The sequence below is a fragment of the Pan troglodytes genome, chromosome 5 (genome assembly GCF_028858775.2).
Source record: "Pan troglodytes isolate AG18354 chromosome 5, NHGRI_mPanTro3-v2.0_pri, whole genome shotgun sequence".
Taxonomy (NCBI): Eukaryota; Metazoa; Chordata; class Mammalia; order Primates; family Hominidae; genus Pan; species Pan troglodytes.
Genome location: NC_072403.2, coordinates 159,081,910 through 159,097,042, shown reverse-complemented (window position 1 = coordinate 159,097,042; position 15,133 = coordinate 159,081,910).

Here is a 15,133-nt window from a genome sequence, read left to right as displayed (position 1 = left end):
ATAGTTTACCAGTCTAGTGGTTTCCTTAAAGAGGTGTCTCACTGCAATTGAGACATAGAGGAGAGGTACCCACCCGGTGACAATATTGGTGTCAATGTGCTACCTACTTCAGTATTTGTTTTTTTGTTCAACTATTCAAATATTTGCTACTGATGCTCAGTCTTTTGTATTTCTATTTCTTATGTCATGACATAACAGTGAGGTCTCAGACCGCTAAGGCAGACATACCTAGATCCTGTTGTTAGCAGTGGTGAGCCTGTATGTGTCTGCAGCAGCTCGGTTCTTGCCTCTTCAGAGGAAAGAATTCAACTGAGGGGCATAAAACAGATAGACCGAGGGAAGTTTTTGAGCAGGAGTTCATCAAGAAGTTTTGGGCCAAGTATGGTGGCTATCTCAGCACTTTGGGAGGCCGAGGTGGGCGGATCACCTGAGGTCAGGAGTTCGAGACCAGCCTGGCCAACATGGTGAACCCTCGTCTCTACTAAAAATACAAAAATTAGCCAGGCATGATGGGGCGTGCCTGTAATTCCAGCTACTCAGGAGGCTGAGACAGTAGAATCGCTTGAACCTGGGAGGCGGAGGTTGCAGTGAGCCGAGATTGCACCACTGCACTCCAGCCTGGGCAACAGAGTGAGACTCCGTCTCAAAAAAAAAAAAGAAGTTTTAGAGTAGGAATAAAAGGAAGTAAAGAACAATCTGAAGAGGGCCATACAGGCAACTTGAGAGATCCAGGTGCCCGGTTTGACCTTTGACTTGAGCTTTTACATGTTGACATGGTTCTGGGCTTTTGCATCTCCCCTCTCTTGATTTTTCCCTGAGGCAGGCTGTCCGCGTGCACAGTGGCCTGCCAGCACTTGGGAGGTGAGCGTGCTCAGTGTGTTTACTGAAGTTGTGCACAGGCTCATCTGAGATGTTTTTCCCTTACCAGTTCAGTGTTCCTAAAGGAACGTCATATACCATAGACCACTTAAACACTGCTATTTTGCCTCTTAGTGTGCATGTTTGAGCCCACTCAACCAACTCCTGAGATCTTATTGGGAAGCTGCTGATCACCATCTTCAGGTGTTTTCTATCTGTTGGGACACGGCCTTTCCTTAGCACCAGCTGCAATCAATTATTATTTTAGCGAGACAGTTTAACAATTTGCCTGCCCATTACCTGACATTCCTGGAAGGAAGGTTGGGTCGGGGGGACCTCTCCCGCTCTGCTCATGTCTGCCTACTGCCTACTCTAACATTTCGCTAGCTAAGTAGAGTCAGACAAGTCACTTCACACTTTTCATTTCCTCTTGTGTAAAATGAGCATACAAATACCTAAGTAAAGTGTTGTAAGATTACATAGCAAACTTTAGTTCCGAGCTCAAAATTGTCACATGTATTAAGTGGTAACTAATAAAATCATTCTCTTTAACGTCTATAACCATTCTCTAGGTGACTTAAGATATTAAGATGACTTAAATATTATCTAAACATTGATGACTCCCAAATTTGTATGTTTACTTCAAACTTCTTCCCTGAACTCCAGATTTTATTTGTGTATGCTTTTCATTTATATAAGAAGCTTATATCCAAAAGCCATGTAAAATTTAATGTCCAAACTAAATTCTTCACTTCCAACTTCAATCTATACCTTACACCTCCCAAAATCTTCCTATGTCTGTTAATGGTGATTCTACCCTCTCAGATGTTCAGGCTCACATCAGTAACCTCTGATCACCTGCTCTCCTCACCTCTCACCCCTGGCCATCACACACATACCTCTATTTTAAGTCCATTGGCAAATCCTGTTAGCTCTATCTTTACAATATTTTCAGAATTCAACAAGTTCTCACAGTCTCCGCCCTCATACTTTGGTTCAGGCCAGAATCATTTTTCATGTGGGTGATTGCAGTATATGTTAAACAAACCCCCTTTCACCTAGTCAAGTTTTTGTTGATGTTGTTTTTTAAATTTGAGACAGGGTCTCACTCTAGAGTGCAGTGGTATGATTATATCTCATTGCAACTTTGAACTCCTGGGTTTAAGCAATCCTCCTGCCTCAGTCTCCTGAGTAGCTGGGACTACAGGCATGCACCACCACAGCTATTTTTTATATTTTCTCTAGAGATGAGGTCTCTCTATGTTGTGCAAGCTCATGGCCTCAAGTCTCCCAAAGGGCTGAGATTACAGGCTTGAGCCACCATCCCTAGAACCATGTCATCTACTCTAAAGAGAGTGCTGAAGTTAAAATATGTCATGTCAGTTCTGTACTCAGCATCCTTATCTCCCTCTAAGTAAAAGTCAAAGTTCTTTACAATGGCCTATAAAGGTGCTATAGGATCCAGTCCCCACTCTCTTCTCTGTCCTTACCTACTCTCCCTCTCCCCTTGCCCATCCCAACATAGCCACACTTGCTTTCTTGCTGTTCCTTGATGATATCAAGCAGCCTCGGGGCTTTGCATTTGTTGTTGCCTCTGTGTAAACCAGTAGTAAGCAAACCTTTTCTTTAATGAGCTAGATAGTAAATATTTTCAGTTTTGGGGGCCACATACAGCCCAAGTTGCAACCACATTGCAACAGTGCCAGTGTTGCACAAACTGTGCAAATACAGCCGTAGATAATATGTAAACAACTGTGCTTGGCTGTGTTCCAGTGAAACTTTATTTACAAAAACAGGTAGTGGACTGGATAATCCCTGGCCTATACTTCTCTTCCCCCAGATATTTGCAGGATCCATTTCCACATTTTCTTCTCATCCTTGACCATTTGTGACAAATTGATGATGTGAGAAACTGACATTGATGTCACCTCATCAATATAGCACTCCTTGACTTTTTCTCATAAACTAGGAGTAATTTCTGATATGGTTTGGCTGTGCCCCCACCCAAATCTCACTTTGAATTGTAATAATCCCCACGTGTCAAGGGTGGAGCCAGGTGGAGATAATTAAATCATGGGGGTGGGTTTTCTCCATACTGTTTTTGTTGTAGTGAATAAATCCCACGAGATCTGATGGTTTTATAAATGGGAGTTACCCTACCCAAGCTCGCTTGCCTTCCACCATAAAAGACGTGGCTTTGCTTCTCCTTTGCCTTCTTCCATAAGTGTGAGGCCTCCCCAGCCATGTGGAATGGTGAGTCCATTAAACCTCTTTTCTTTATAAATTACCCTGTCTTGGGTTTGTCTTTATTAGCGGCATAAGAACAGACTAATACAATTTCCCTTCCCCCAACACACACACATAGGCACTTCCCATGTTCACCCCAGTCCCCCTGCCTGTACTTATTTTTCCCCTTAGCTCTAACCACTACCTAAGGCACCATACGTTTATGTGTAAAGGACTTGGTTTTCTTCTCTGTGGCATCCCTGAGGCAGAGGACAGTTAATCGAGGAAAAATGAATCAATAGACTCTGGACCAGAAGGCAGGAGTTCCTTTTAGCTCCAGTGTAGCCAACATAGCACCTACCACGTAATTTAACCCCTCCATTTACAAATATCTCTTTGTAAAATGGAGGAAAGTAAGACATGCTGTAGAAATCAAACAGTAAATGCCAAAAAAGTCCTATTGAAAAGTAATCAAAATGTAAACTTTGTTAGTTGTTATACCCTAATTAGGAAAACTATAAATACCCTTCAAATCAAAGAGCTTTGAATAAATCTTTGATTTGAAGAACTGACTTATTTAAAGTTCTAAATAACTAGAGTAATTTTCTCTTTATGGTAATGTTCTCTACTTCAAACTTTATATAGAGAGAAAAATTGTACATCTTCAGGAGTAATTTGAAGATCCAATGTAATTGTGTTCTCATTTTCCCAAACATCCTTTAATAATCTAAGCATCCACTGCACAGGTCAGGCACAGGTGATCGTCTGGACCTCCATTTTATAATTTCATAACTAAAGGTTATTTAATTTTAGTTAATTAAACCTAAAGTCTTATCGTTGAGCCACCTGTTTCTCTCACTAATTTGACTTGCAAGCTGTGATTTATATTATCTCTAAAGTGGAAATATATGCCAGAATATTATTGTCTAATGTTTATGACTTCTAGTTTCTTGTGAATTGATTATCATATTAACTCTATTCTAAAGTGAACAAGTTTCAGAAAAATACAAAAGCTCTGTCCAACTGCAAACCCTCATCTTCCACAGAAGGCCTTGGCATCTCCAGATATAGTGCAATGAGCATTCCCTATGCCTGGGTGGAGAATCGGGATGCTATTGGCCAGGAAGATACTTCAGGGATCAGAGAACTGGGAGTGTGACTAACCCAAAAATGCAAGCCAAAACAATTCTGGCAGAGTGAAGCCCATTTTACTGGTTGCCCCTGAGCATGAATTGCTACGTCCAATTAGCAAACACAGGATCTGAGATTTTCTTGGCTGCCGCACAACTCAGATCGCTGCTTCAGTGGCAGCCAAATGATTATCCAGGAGCAAATTAGGGAGAAGGACAGAGATCCCCCAAACAGCCTGTTTGAAACATTATTATAGCAGCAGGCACAAAGCTCGCAGCATGCAGGTGAAACTTCTTTCACTTTCAAATGCTAACATTAATTTCTAACTTGAAGCCTACTCCTCATTTTTTTTTAACTTGATGTAGAAAATTAGTCTCATCATATCAGGTAAGCTAAGGAATTTTTTAGCCATTCCCAGTTTTAAACTCAGTCATTTCAAGATGTTCGCTTCTTGCCTTTCTCACAATGCTGCCATGGTGGTGAATGGAAATGTGTTGACTTCTTAGCCTTGGTTCATCCTGCCAGGTTCTCAGCACAGGTTATGAACCTCCACCTTTCAAGGGCAGGGATGGTCTTGGGAAGCTTACTCAACTCTGCAGGTGAGATTTGGCTGAGATGAAGCCACGGATTCAGATTTCCAGTGGGGAACGCCCGTCACATAGCCATCTAATACGATACTTTATCTAATTGTAAGACCCACACTAGGGCCAAGAAGCCTTTCTCCAATCCTCTCCTCCCTACTGTAGTGCTATGTTCTGACTTTATTGGCCATGCCAACTGAGTGGGGTGGGTGATTTCTCTGGGAAGCTGGTAACATCCTAGAACAGAAGACACAGGTTACTCTTAGATCACCAAAATGAAAGGGGGCAAAGAGAAAGAAGATACTTGAAGAGATAGATATTGTTATGGACTGAATGTTTATGTCCATAAATTCATATGTTGAAATCCTAACCCCTAATGTGATGGTGGAAGCTTGGAAGGAAATGAGGTCCTGAGGGTGAAGCTCTCATGAATAGGATTAGTGTCCTTATAAAAAGGACCCCAGAGATGTCTGTCTCTTTCTACCAGTCTGCAGTCTGGAAGAGGGCCTTTGCCAGAACTCGACCATGCTGGCATCCTGATCTTGACTTCCAGCTTCCAGAACTGTGAGGAATAAATGTCTGTTGTCTATAAGCTACTCTGTCTATGGTACTTTGTTATAGTAGCCAGAGCTAAGACAGATATGTTTGTGAGGTGCCCTTCCTCAACTCTCCATCCACCTGTGGAAGGAGGCTTGAGGTATAGAGCTCCCCACACTTGCACCTAACATTTCAACTTTTCTCTTCCTTTCTTCCTTGCTCGTATTTGCCTAGAGAAGGCAGAAAGAACAGACAATTTTTTTCCCCTCAGTCACATTTGTCTGCTTCGTAACTCTTTCCATTTTAAATTAAGGATTGAAAATTAAGACGTTGCCCCTTTTGTTTGCCAGCAAAGTTTTCGTGATCTCCAAGTGGGCCAAAAAGGGACCTACTTCTCTGAGCCCGAAAGCAAGGAGGGTCGTTGGAGGGATGGACAATGAGTGAGAGAAAAATCATGCTCCTTACTACCTATTTCCTTATCCTACCATAATTACATTATATTCAACATTCTTGTAACATTCTCATTCTTATTTTACTGTGACATAAATTTATAAAACTCTTAAAAAGAAGGAACTCATTGATTTTAGATTAAAATATTATAAAGATCCTAAGAGTTAGTTATCCACATTCAGCTTGGGTTTTTCCTTCATACTTCTAAAAGTACCACACTTTTTCTCCTTTTAAAGGGGAAAAACATGTCATGCAGGTAGTCTGAAGTCATGAATTCACATAAGGCAAGCGATGCTGTCAGCAGCGTAACATCTCACTTTTTCTTTTCTTTTTTTTTTTTTTGAGACGGAGCCTTGCTCTGTTTCCCAGCTTGGAGTATAGTGGCACAATCTCGGCTCACCACAACCTCTGCCCTCCCAGGTTCAAGTGAGTCTCCTGCCTCAGCCTCCCGAGTAGCTGAGACTACAGGTGCCCATCACCATGCCCGGCTAATTTTTGTAGTTTTAGTAGAGACTGGGTTTCACTATGTTGGTCAGGCTGGTCTTGAACTCCTGACCTCAGGTGATCTGCCCGCCTTGGCCTCCCGAAGTGCTGGGATTACAGGCATGAGCCACCGCGCCCAGCCTAACATCTCACTTCTTAACATTATCAGACCGAGCCCCTCTGACATAAATGACCAAACACATACCCCTTGAATTGACAGTGCAGTCATTTTTGTATGAGCACCCAGCTCCTCCACACAGCAATGACCTTCCAAAGAACTGAAGTCACTCACCTCTCCACGGCCTTATTATTCCCCTCTCATTTTGCCTAGGAAAAGGGGTAAGTAGGGATAAATCTCAGAATTTATGGCAGGTAAGCATTATTTATTTTTCTCCACATTTCAATTTCAATCTTCCATTCCATTTTTTAAAAATTATTTAAAACATTGTTCTAAAGCATTTTGTAAAATTTTTGTTAGTTTGTAGCTTTGTGGAAATGCTTAGAATTTAGGGATATACCTTATTAATGAAAATTTCAAGATTCTGAATCAAGGTTATAAATAGCATCAATAGCAAATATTCTATTAATTCAGTTTGACTTTGTCTTTCCTCCTAGGTTTAATTAAGCACTCAGCAGAGATTTGTTTTATTCCCTTCCAGTTTTCATTGTATTTCATTTTATTTCACTTGTCCAAGATTTTAGTTGATTTTCTACCCAAGTACTGGAATAAATATAATTCCTCCTAACATTATCTCTACCTTTGTGATTTTTTTTTTTTTGGTGTTAGCACTGAATTTTTGCCTGCTTTTTGATCAGTGACTTTTCTAAATCAATAACTTTGAAAATGTTATATAGATTCCCATTGCTTATAATCCAGACAGTCAGAAAACTTAACTGACTCTAACAATCCTAAGACTCAGCATCATCTGGTAATAGTAATGTTGCTGTCACAGTGGCTGAGGCTGACATCCCCAAAGAACCCTCTTAATAAATCTACGCTGAGCGCCAGCACAGCAAACCAAAACTTTACATTAGGCTGATATCCTACCAATTGTCAGACCCTAACCTCATTGGCTCTGTTCTTTTGTCCTGTTTCACTCCATTTTGTGAAACCTGTTCTACCCCTATAATTACTAGTGGTGAAAGTTGTCTGGTTGCAGTTACAAACATGCTCATTGTACTAACATTTTGTAGCAGAAATAGTGTAATGAAGGAAATGAATGTAATTTCCTTCTTCAGGAGTTCATCATGAAGCTTATTTCTCTCACCTGAAATAGAAATGTATTATTTCATAAAATAGGCAAGCTTAAGTACGTTGTCATTATTCTTGAAAATTGGAAACTTACAATAGAAGTCACAACACTCCAATGAAGCCTGAGGAGATTGCATAATAAAACTCATGTAATTCAAAATTTACTTCTGTTTAATAAGGCATAATATGGGGTGGTTTCACATGTGCTCCTAACTTACATAGTTGGATTGCAATTTCTAATATTGAGAGCAGACAATAGATCCGTAGTAGCTGTTATCAAAATGCCTTCCCATTGAGAGTTGCAACTATGATCCCCATTCTCTACCTCGAAGATGTAACATGTTCCCTCTCCCTAAGCAAATTAACACAATTCCCCTTTTATCAGGTTACCTTATACCTTCCTACAAGCCATTACCAGGCTACTTTTTTTTACTGTGGAAAGTTCTATTCCCAGAAACCCAGGCTCATCATTCTACAAATAGCAAAAGTATTGTCTTCAATGATACTTTTCTTAATAGCTTGACAGGGAAATGACTATTTCTTCATGTATACGTATTTGTTTGCCTCCATGTTTTACTCTGAGCTGGCCATTTCTCACACTACATACTTTGATATTTGTGTTTGTCATGTTCAATCACTTTAGCCTGAGGGTGGTTGTTCATGTTGGCTTATCATTTTACAGTTGAAGTACTGTTCTCTAAATTCTGATGGATGATGGATAGAGTTTAATGATTTTTATGGAATGACCACCAGGGAGTTTCATCTAAATATATTCTTAATAAATGTGCTTTTGATACTGGTATAGGAAGGTAGGTGGTACTTATTTCTTTTTCCTAATTAGATGTTTTCAAATGCTAACTGTACACCTACCTGGCTTCATCCATATTCTTTGCAAATATGAGGACACAAGCTAAACATCCTCCTGATCAGAAGATATATGCTCTATCCTGCCAGCATTTTCCAGAAAATCAGCCTGACAGCAAAGGATGGATGCGTTAGAAGAGAGTAAGTAAGCTCAGTGCTCACCTTGGTCAGGGCTAGCGTCAGTCTTCCCTGCTCCCTTGGTGAAAGTTGGCCCTGAACTGCCAGGCCACTTCCCTCTGCAAGTTGCATGGTTCCCTGACATGTGTCACATACAAATATAGGGGGGCTATATAGACCCTGAAGTCACCAGTTCTTCAGTGTCAGTGAAAGGGAAGTGAGATTTAAATAGCCCATTGTCATGTGGACATTTTCACATGAATGCCATCTAGGCACTAAGTCAACATGTCTAAAACTAGGCTGCTCATCTCTTCCCTTGAACGTATTCCTTATGTTCTCTCCTTCGGAGAAGACTACCACTATTTGTCTCTCACCATCACATTCGTTAGTCACTAAGCCCCAGGACTCTTACTCCTCAGTAGCTCAGGGCCTGTTTCCTCCTCTTCTCCCCGCTGCACCACTTGTCCTAGTTTGAGCCTTCATTATTTTCACTTAGATTACTGCAATATTGACTTCCTTATCTTCCTGTCTCTAGTATGGAACCTCTCCTTGCTACCCAAGGATTATTTATCCAACGTAAAAATCTAATCAGGGCTGGGCGCGGTGGCTTATGCCTGTAATCCCAGGACTTTGGGAGGCCGAGTCAGGCAGATCACCTGAGGTCAGAAGTTCAAGACCAGCCTGGCCAATATAGGGAAACACCATCTCTACTAAAACTACATAAATTATCAAGGCATGGTGGCGGGTACCTGTAATCCCAGCTATTCAGGAGGCTGAGGCAGCAGAATAGCTTAAACCCGGGAGGCAGAGCTTGCAGTGAGCCAAGATGGCACCCCTGCACTCCAGCCTGGGCAACAGAGAAAGACTGTCTCCACAAAAAAAAAAAAAAAAAAAAAAAAAAAAAAAAAAAAAAAAAAAAAATCTAATCAGGTCATGTCTTTATTCAAAACTCTTCACATCTCTTCACTCCCTCTGGGATACAACTTTTACTCTCTGTATCCTCACCACCTGGTCCCTGCATGCTCCTCTAGTTTATCTCGGGTTACTACTCACCTTGCATATTACTTTCTAGAAATATGGAAATCTGTCTTTTCCCAGCCCTGATTTTGCTAGTGCTGGAACATGTCTTCTTTCTTAACATTCTATTAATCTCAAGTCCTGTGTCATCTGATACGTGATGCCTCTGTCATTTCCTTAAAGACTGGGTGCCTACTCATCAATGTCCCCACAGCCCACTCTTCTTTTTGTTTTGTAACTTCTTATAGGACTTCTGAGCAACTCCAAGTAATAGCATTCATTCCCTAATCTACAAAGTAGATGCCTTCCCACCCCCGACCCCCAGAGTTAATACAGCACACAGCATCTATGTGAGTAGAGGGTACTCCTGACTGTTTGCATGCCTGTGTCTCTGATAGGCTGCAATCTCTTAAAGTACAATAATTTACCTTTAGTTGTTTTTATCGTTAGTAGCTAGCACCAGTGTCCGACCAGGTATTCTGTTAAATGCATAGTGAATATATATATGTGTGTGTGTATATATATATATATATATACACACACACACGTATCTATGTATCTCGTATCCATCTGTCAATCATCTATCCATGCATATGCACATGCACACAAACATTCCCCTAAAAATAATTTTCCCTCCTCCTAAGGAATGTAAGCATACAATATAGAGGCATATATTAAAATTCTAATTCACTTCAATCCAACTGGATCAAATCTAATCCAAATTAAGTTAATCCAATTAAATCTCTTCAATGATTTCATAGCTTAAATTTCAAATGATTAGAGAATTGTGTTAGAGTTTACAGGAAAATTCCATTTTCACTTTTTAAAAAATGTTTTAAATTAATGAACTATATTTTTGAGAATTTTAGGTTCACAGACAAATTGAGCAGAAAGTACAGAGCTCTGATATATCCTCTTCTCCCCACCACCATGCAAAGACCTTCCCTGCTATCAGCGTCTGGCACTAGAGTGGTCCATTTGTTACCATCACTGAGACTACATTGACACATTATTATCCCCTAGAGTCCATGGTTTACATGAGGGTTCACTCTTAATGTTTGGTTTATAGATTTTGACAAATGTATGACATGTATCTACCATTGTAGTATTATATTGAATCACTTCACTGCCCTGTTTTATTTATTTTAAATTTCTGCATTCAAGTACATTACTTTTGATTTTCTTTTTCCTGGATCTTTTTATAAATGGTGGATATATTCTACTTTCCCTAAAGTGGTTTTTTTTTTCTATTTCTTAGAAGATGGCACCAGTGGTGTCCTTGAAAACCTGTGTGAATGTAGCTGTGAAATGAACAATTCCTCCCAAACCCCCAAATCCCTTTTTTATAGAACCCACAAAGTGGAAACTTTCTTGTAGAGAGAGAGGGGAACTCTCTCCACTGCCTGCCTTATTTGGTGACTCAGGCAATGAGACACTAGTCTCCCAAGTACCTTTCTTATGTTGGCTTATCTATTTTTCTTCTTACCTTTTCAAAAGCTACATGTAATTTTCTTTTTAATGGTTTTTATTGGCTTTTTAAAAATCACAAAAGTAACTGCAACTAACATGGGAAAGTTTGGAAAATAAAGACAAGATAGACAAATGTAAGCCCAACAATAAACATATTTAACATTTTGATTCATTTCCTTCTATTTTTCCTATATATACTTGCACAGATGTACATGTCTATAGATATGTATATTTGAGTCATGCTATCTAACCTTGCATTCTCCTGTTTTTAACTCAACATTGTATAATAAGCATTTTCTTATCAAAATTATCTGAAAATATTCTATTGTATGCACCATGGTTTATTCAATCTCTATTATTTGACATTTAGGTTGTTTGAAGTATATTTTTGCCAATATGAATAACATTTTTGTGTATAAACTTTGATATGCAATGATAACTATTTCTTAGGAATAGATTTCTAGAAGAGCACTCTTGGGTAAGAGGCTAGCCACATTAACTAGTATTACCTCTACTCTTTTATGGAGTGTTTGCAGTCTTGAACGTCTTTATGTCATTCACATGTAAGTAAGAAGGACAAAGACAAGTAGGCACTATTTTTGTGAACAGGAGCCACTGGGTTCAAGTCCCAGTTCAAATCCTTACAGGACGTGTGGACAAGTTATTCAATATCTTTCTGCTTCAGTTTCCTTATATGTAAAACTGGGGTAAAAATCATTTCTTTGTAGAGTTCTTGCTAGGAATATAAATATACTAAATATATGTGATATGTTTTAAAATTCATTTAGTACATACACACGTATGTTTATTGCGGCATTATTCACAATAGCAAAGACTTGGAACCAACCCAAATGTCCGACAATGATAGACTGGATTAAGAAAATGTGGCACATATACACCATGGAATACTATGCAGCCATAAAAAATGATGAGTTCATGTCCTTTGTAGGGACATGGATGAAATTGGAAATCATCATTCTCAGTAAACTATTGCAAGAACAAAAAACCAAACACCGCATATTCTCACTCATAGATGGGAATTGAACAATGAGAACACATGGACACAGGAAAGGGAACATCACACTCTGGGGACTGTTGTGGGGTGGGGGGAGGGGGGAGGTATAGCATTGGGAGATATACCTAATGCTAGATGACGAGTTAGTGGGTGCAGCACACCAGCATGGCACATGTATACATATGTAACTAACCTGCACATTGTGCACATGTACCCTAAAACTTAAAGTATAATCATAATAAATAAATAAATAATTCATTTAGTGACTAGTGTAGTTGAATTATAACGCTAAGGCCAGAGTACTCCATTAAGAATTATTTTGCATTCCATGTTAGCTATGGCAGTTGTGTCCTGAGGATGAAACTGCCCCAAGATATTGTCATGCCTATAGCATATTTTTAGCTTATATGGGATCACATTTAGTATCCTAAAACATAACTTTTAGATCTAGACTTCTACTTTTCTTTCTCTTTGAAATTCCATTATTGAAAGCTGACTACATAGGTGATTGCTAGATGATGGTCCGATTACCTTGGTTGGTATAAGTTAAAACATAAAAAATTATATCAAACAACAACCATGTTAAAGTAAACAAGAGTTTAAAATCTTTTCCGTTCTTTAAATTTGTACATAGCAGATGGAGGTTGCTAGATTAATGGATTATGGATTTATTATTTTTCATTGGAAGTATTTACCAGACTCGGGAAACAAGCTATTGCTAACTACTGGGGTCAGATTCAAAACTTTTTTAGTTTCTAATTTTAACATCATGTTTTACTTACAGAAAGGTTGCAAAAAATATTATAAAGACCTCTATATCCTCTTCCCAGACTCAGCAATTCTTAATATTTTGCCCCATTTAGCAGTTGTTTCTTTCTCTTGGTGTCTTCTCTTTTGCACAAATACTTCTGTATGTATTTCCTAAATACTGTCTTACATAACCAAAGTACCTCCTTCGAAACCAGGACAGCTAGCAACAATATTGTTATGTGATTCATAGATTCATAGATTCATAGTTTTTTTTTTTTTTTTTTTTTCCCCTTGAGATGGAGTCTTGCTCTGTCACCAGGCTGGAGTGCAGTGGCACGATCTTGGCTCACTGCAACCTCTACCTCCCGAGTTCAATTCTCCTGCCTCAGCCTCCTGAGTAGCTGGGACTACAGGCATGCACCACCACACCCAGATAATTTTTGTATTTTTAGTAGAGATGGGGTTTCACCATGTTATCCAGAATGATCTCAATCTCTTGACCTCGTGATCCACCTGCCTCAGCCTCCCAAAGTGCTGGGATTACAGGCGTGAGCCACCGTGCCCAGCCATGATTCATAGTTTTTACCCAAATTTCACAAATTCTTGTAATATCCTTTTTTTGATTCTGGATACAATTAGAATAACAGACTGTGTTAGTCGTCATGTCTTTTTAGTTTCCTTGAACTTGAAACAGTTCCTCAGCCTTTCTTTTTCTTTCATGATTGTGCTTTTGAAGAGTAAAGCCAGTAACTTTGTAGGATGTCCTTCAGTTTGGATTTCTTTGTTTCCTTGCAATTATCTTCAGGTTTGTATTGGTTGACTAAGGAAAAACAACAAGCTTTTAAAGAATTAAAGTTAGTTTCATTCAAATATCTTACCGATGCCTATACCTTGGGAACAGCATTTTAGAGAGGTTTTATCAGACTTCTCCAGCACAGGGTTTCAGCCCACTACTTAGACACAGGTGCTGGGGTCTCAGTACATGCAAAATCACATCAAACTTGCTCAGAAGTTACATTAATGCAGAATCACATGAAGGTCTGGGTATAAAGGTTATAGAATACAGAGGTACAATCACTAACCCTATCAGACATTATCTCGTGTAGGAAGAGGCAAGGAATAGCGTCATTTATCTTTTAAAGAATACAGTGATTCAGGCAAGAGACATGGGGGGTCTTGTGATCTATCCTTTTTTGTCTTCAAAGCGTCTTTTCAGAGATCTGCACATCCCAGAGTCAGCGGCTTTGTGAAATTATCTTGGCAAGCAAAAATGAACAAACGTGACTTTTTACATTTGCTACTTTGTCTCATGTGTTTTTCTTTTTTTATTTTTTTTAGACAGAGTCTTGCTCTGTCGCCCAGGCTGGAGTTAGTAGCGTGTTGCAACCTACACCTCCCAGGTTCAAGCGATTCTGCTGCCTCAGCCTCCCGAGTAGCTGGGACTACAGGCATGCACCACCACGCCCAGCTAATTTTTGTATTTTTAGTAGAGACGGGGTTTCACCATGTTGGCCAGGATGGTCTTGATATCTTGACCTCGTGATCTTCCCTCCTCGGCCTCCCAAAGTGCTGGGATTACAGGCATGAGCCACTGTGCTTGGCCTAAAATGTCAATTTGTTTCATTATTAGTGACATTAACTTTGATTACTTAAATAAATTTGGTTGCTAAATCTACTGTAAAGTTACTAGTTTTCTCTTTGTAATTAATAATTTATAAGAGATTACTCTGAAACTATGTAAATATCTCCTTGCTCATCAAACATGATTTCATCCACCAGTTTTAATATCCATTAAACTGGATTCTGTATATATTTTTTAACATGTCCCCATTATTGTTTTAATACTTTCTGTACAATAAAATGTTCCAGGCTCTTTTTACAGTTTCCAAGCCCCAGCCCTAAATGTGGCCATTTCTTTATGGATCCCTAATCCCGTCTAGTGAAAAATGATACTTAGAAATAGATCTGAGTGTTTGATGTGCTCATTGCTATTGTGTTGTTTTTGCTAAGACATGTACACACACACACGTTTATAACTCTATCAAATACATATTTGTAGTATGTAATATGTAATTATACATAATGAATTCATACTGATGCCTCAAATTCCAGTTCAATACCATAAGGATCACAACATTTTAAAAAGTTAGAATAAACGGGACTTGACGTTAATTGGATGTGGTGGGAAGGGGGAAGAAGTCAAATGTGACTGTAAGTTGTAAATATGAGAATGGCATGCCTAAGAGCTGAGTATACAATGTTTTGTGTACCATTGTTTTTTGTGGTATGTGCTAACAAACTAATAAAGCCTAAGACTGCTTTACTTTCTTAGCAATTGTATCATAGTGTTCTTGAATATTGATCTTGTGGTTAAATAAAACT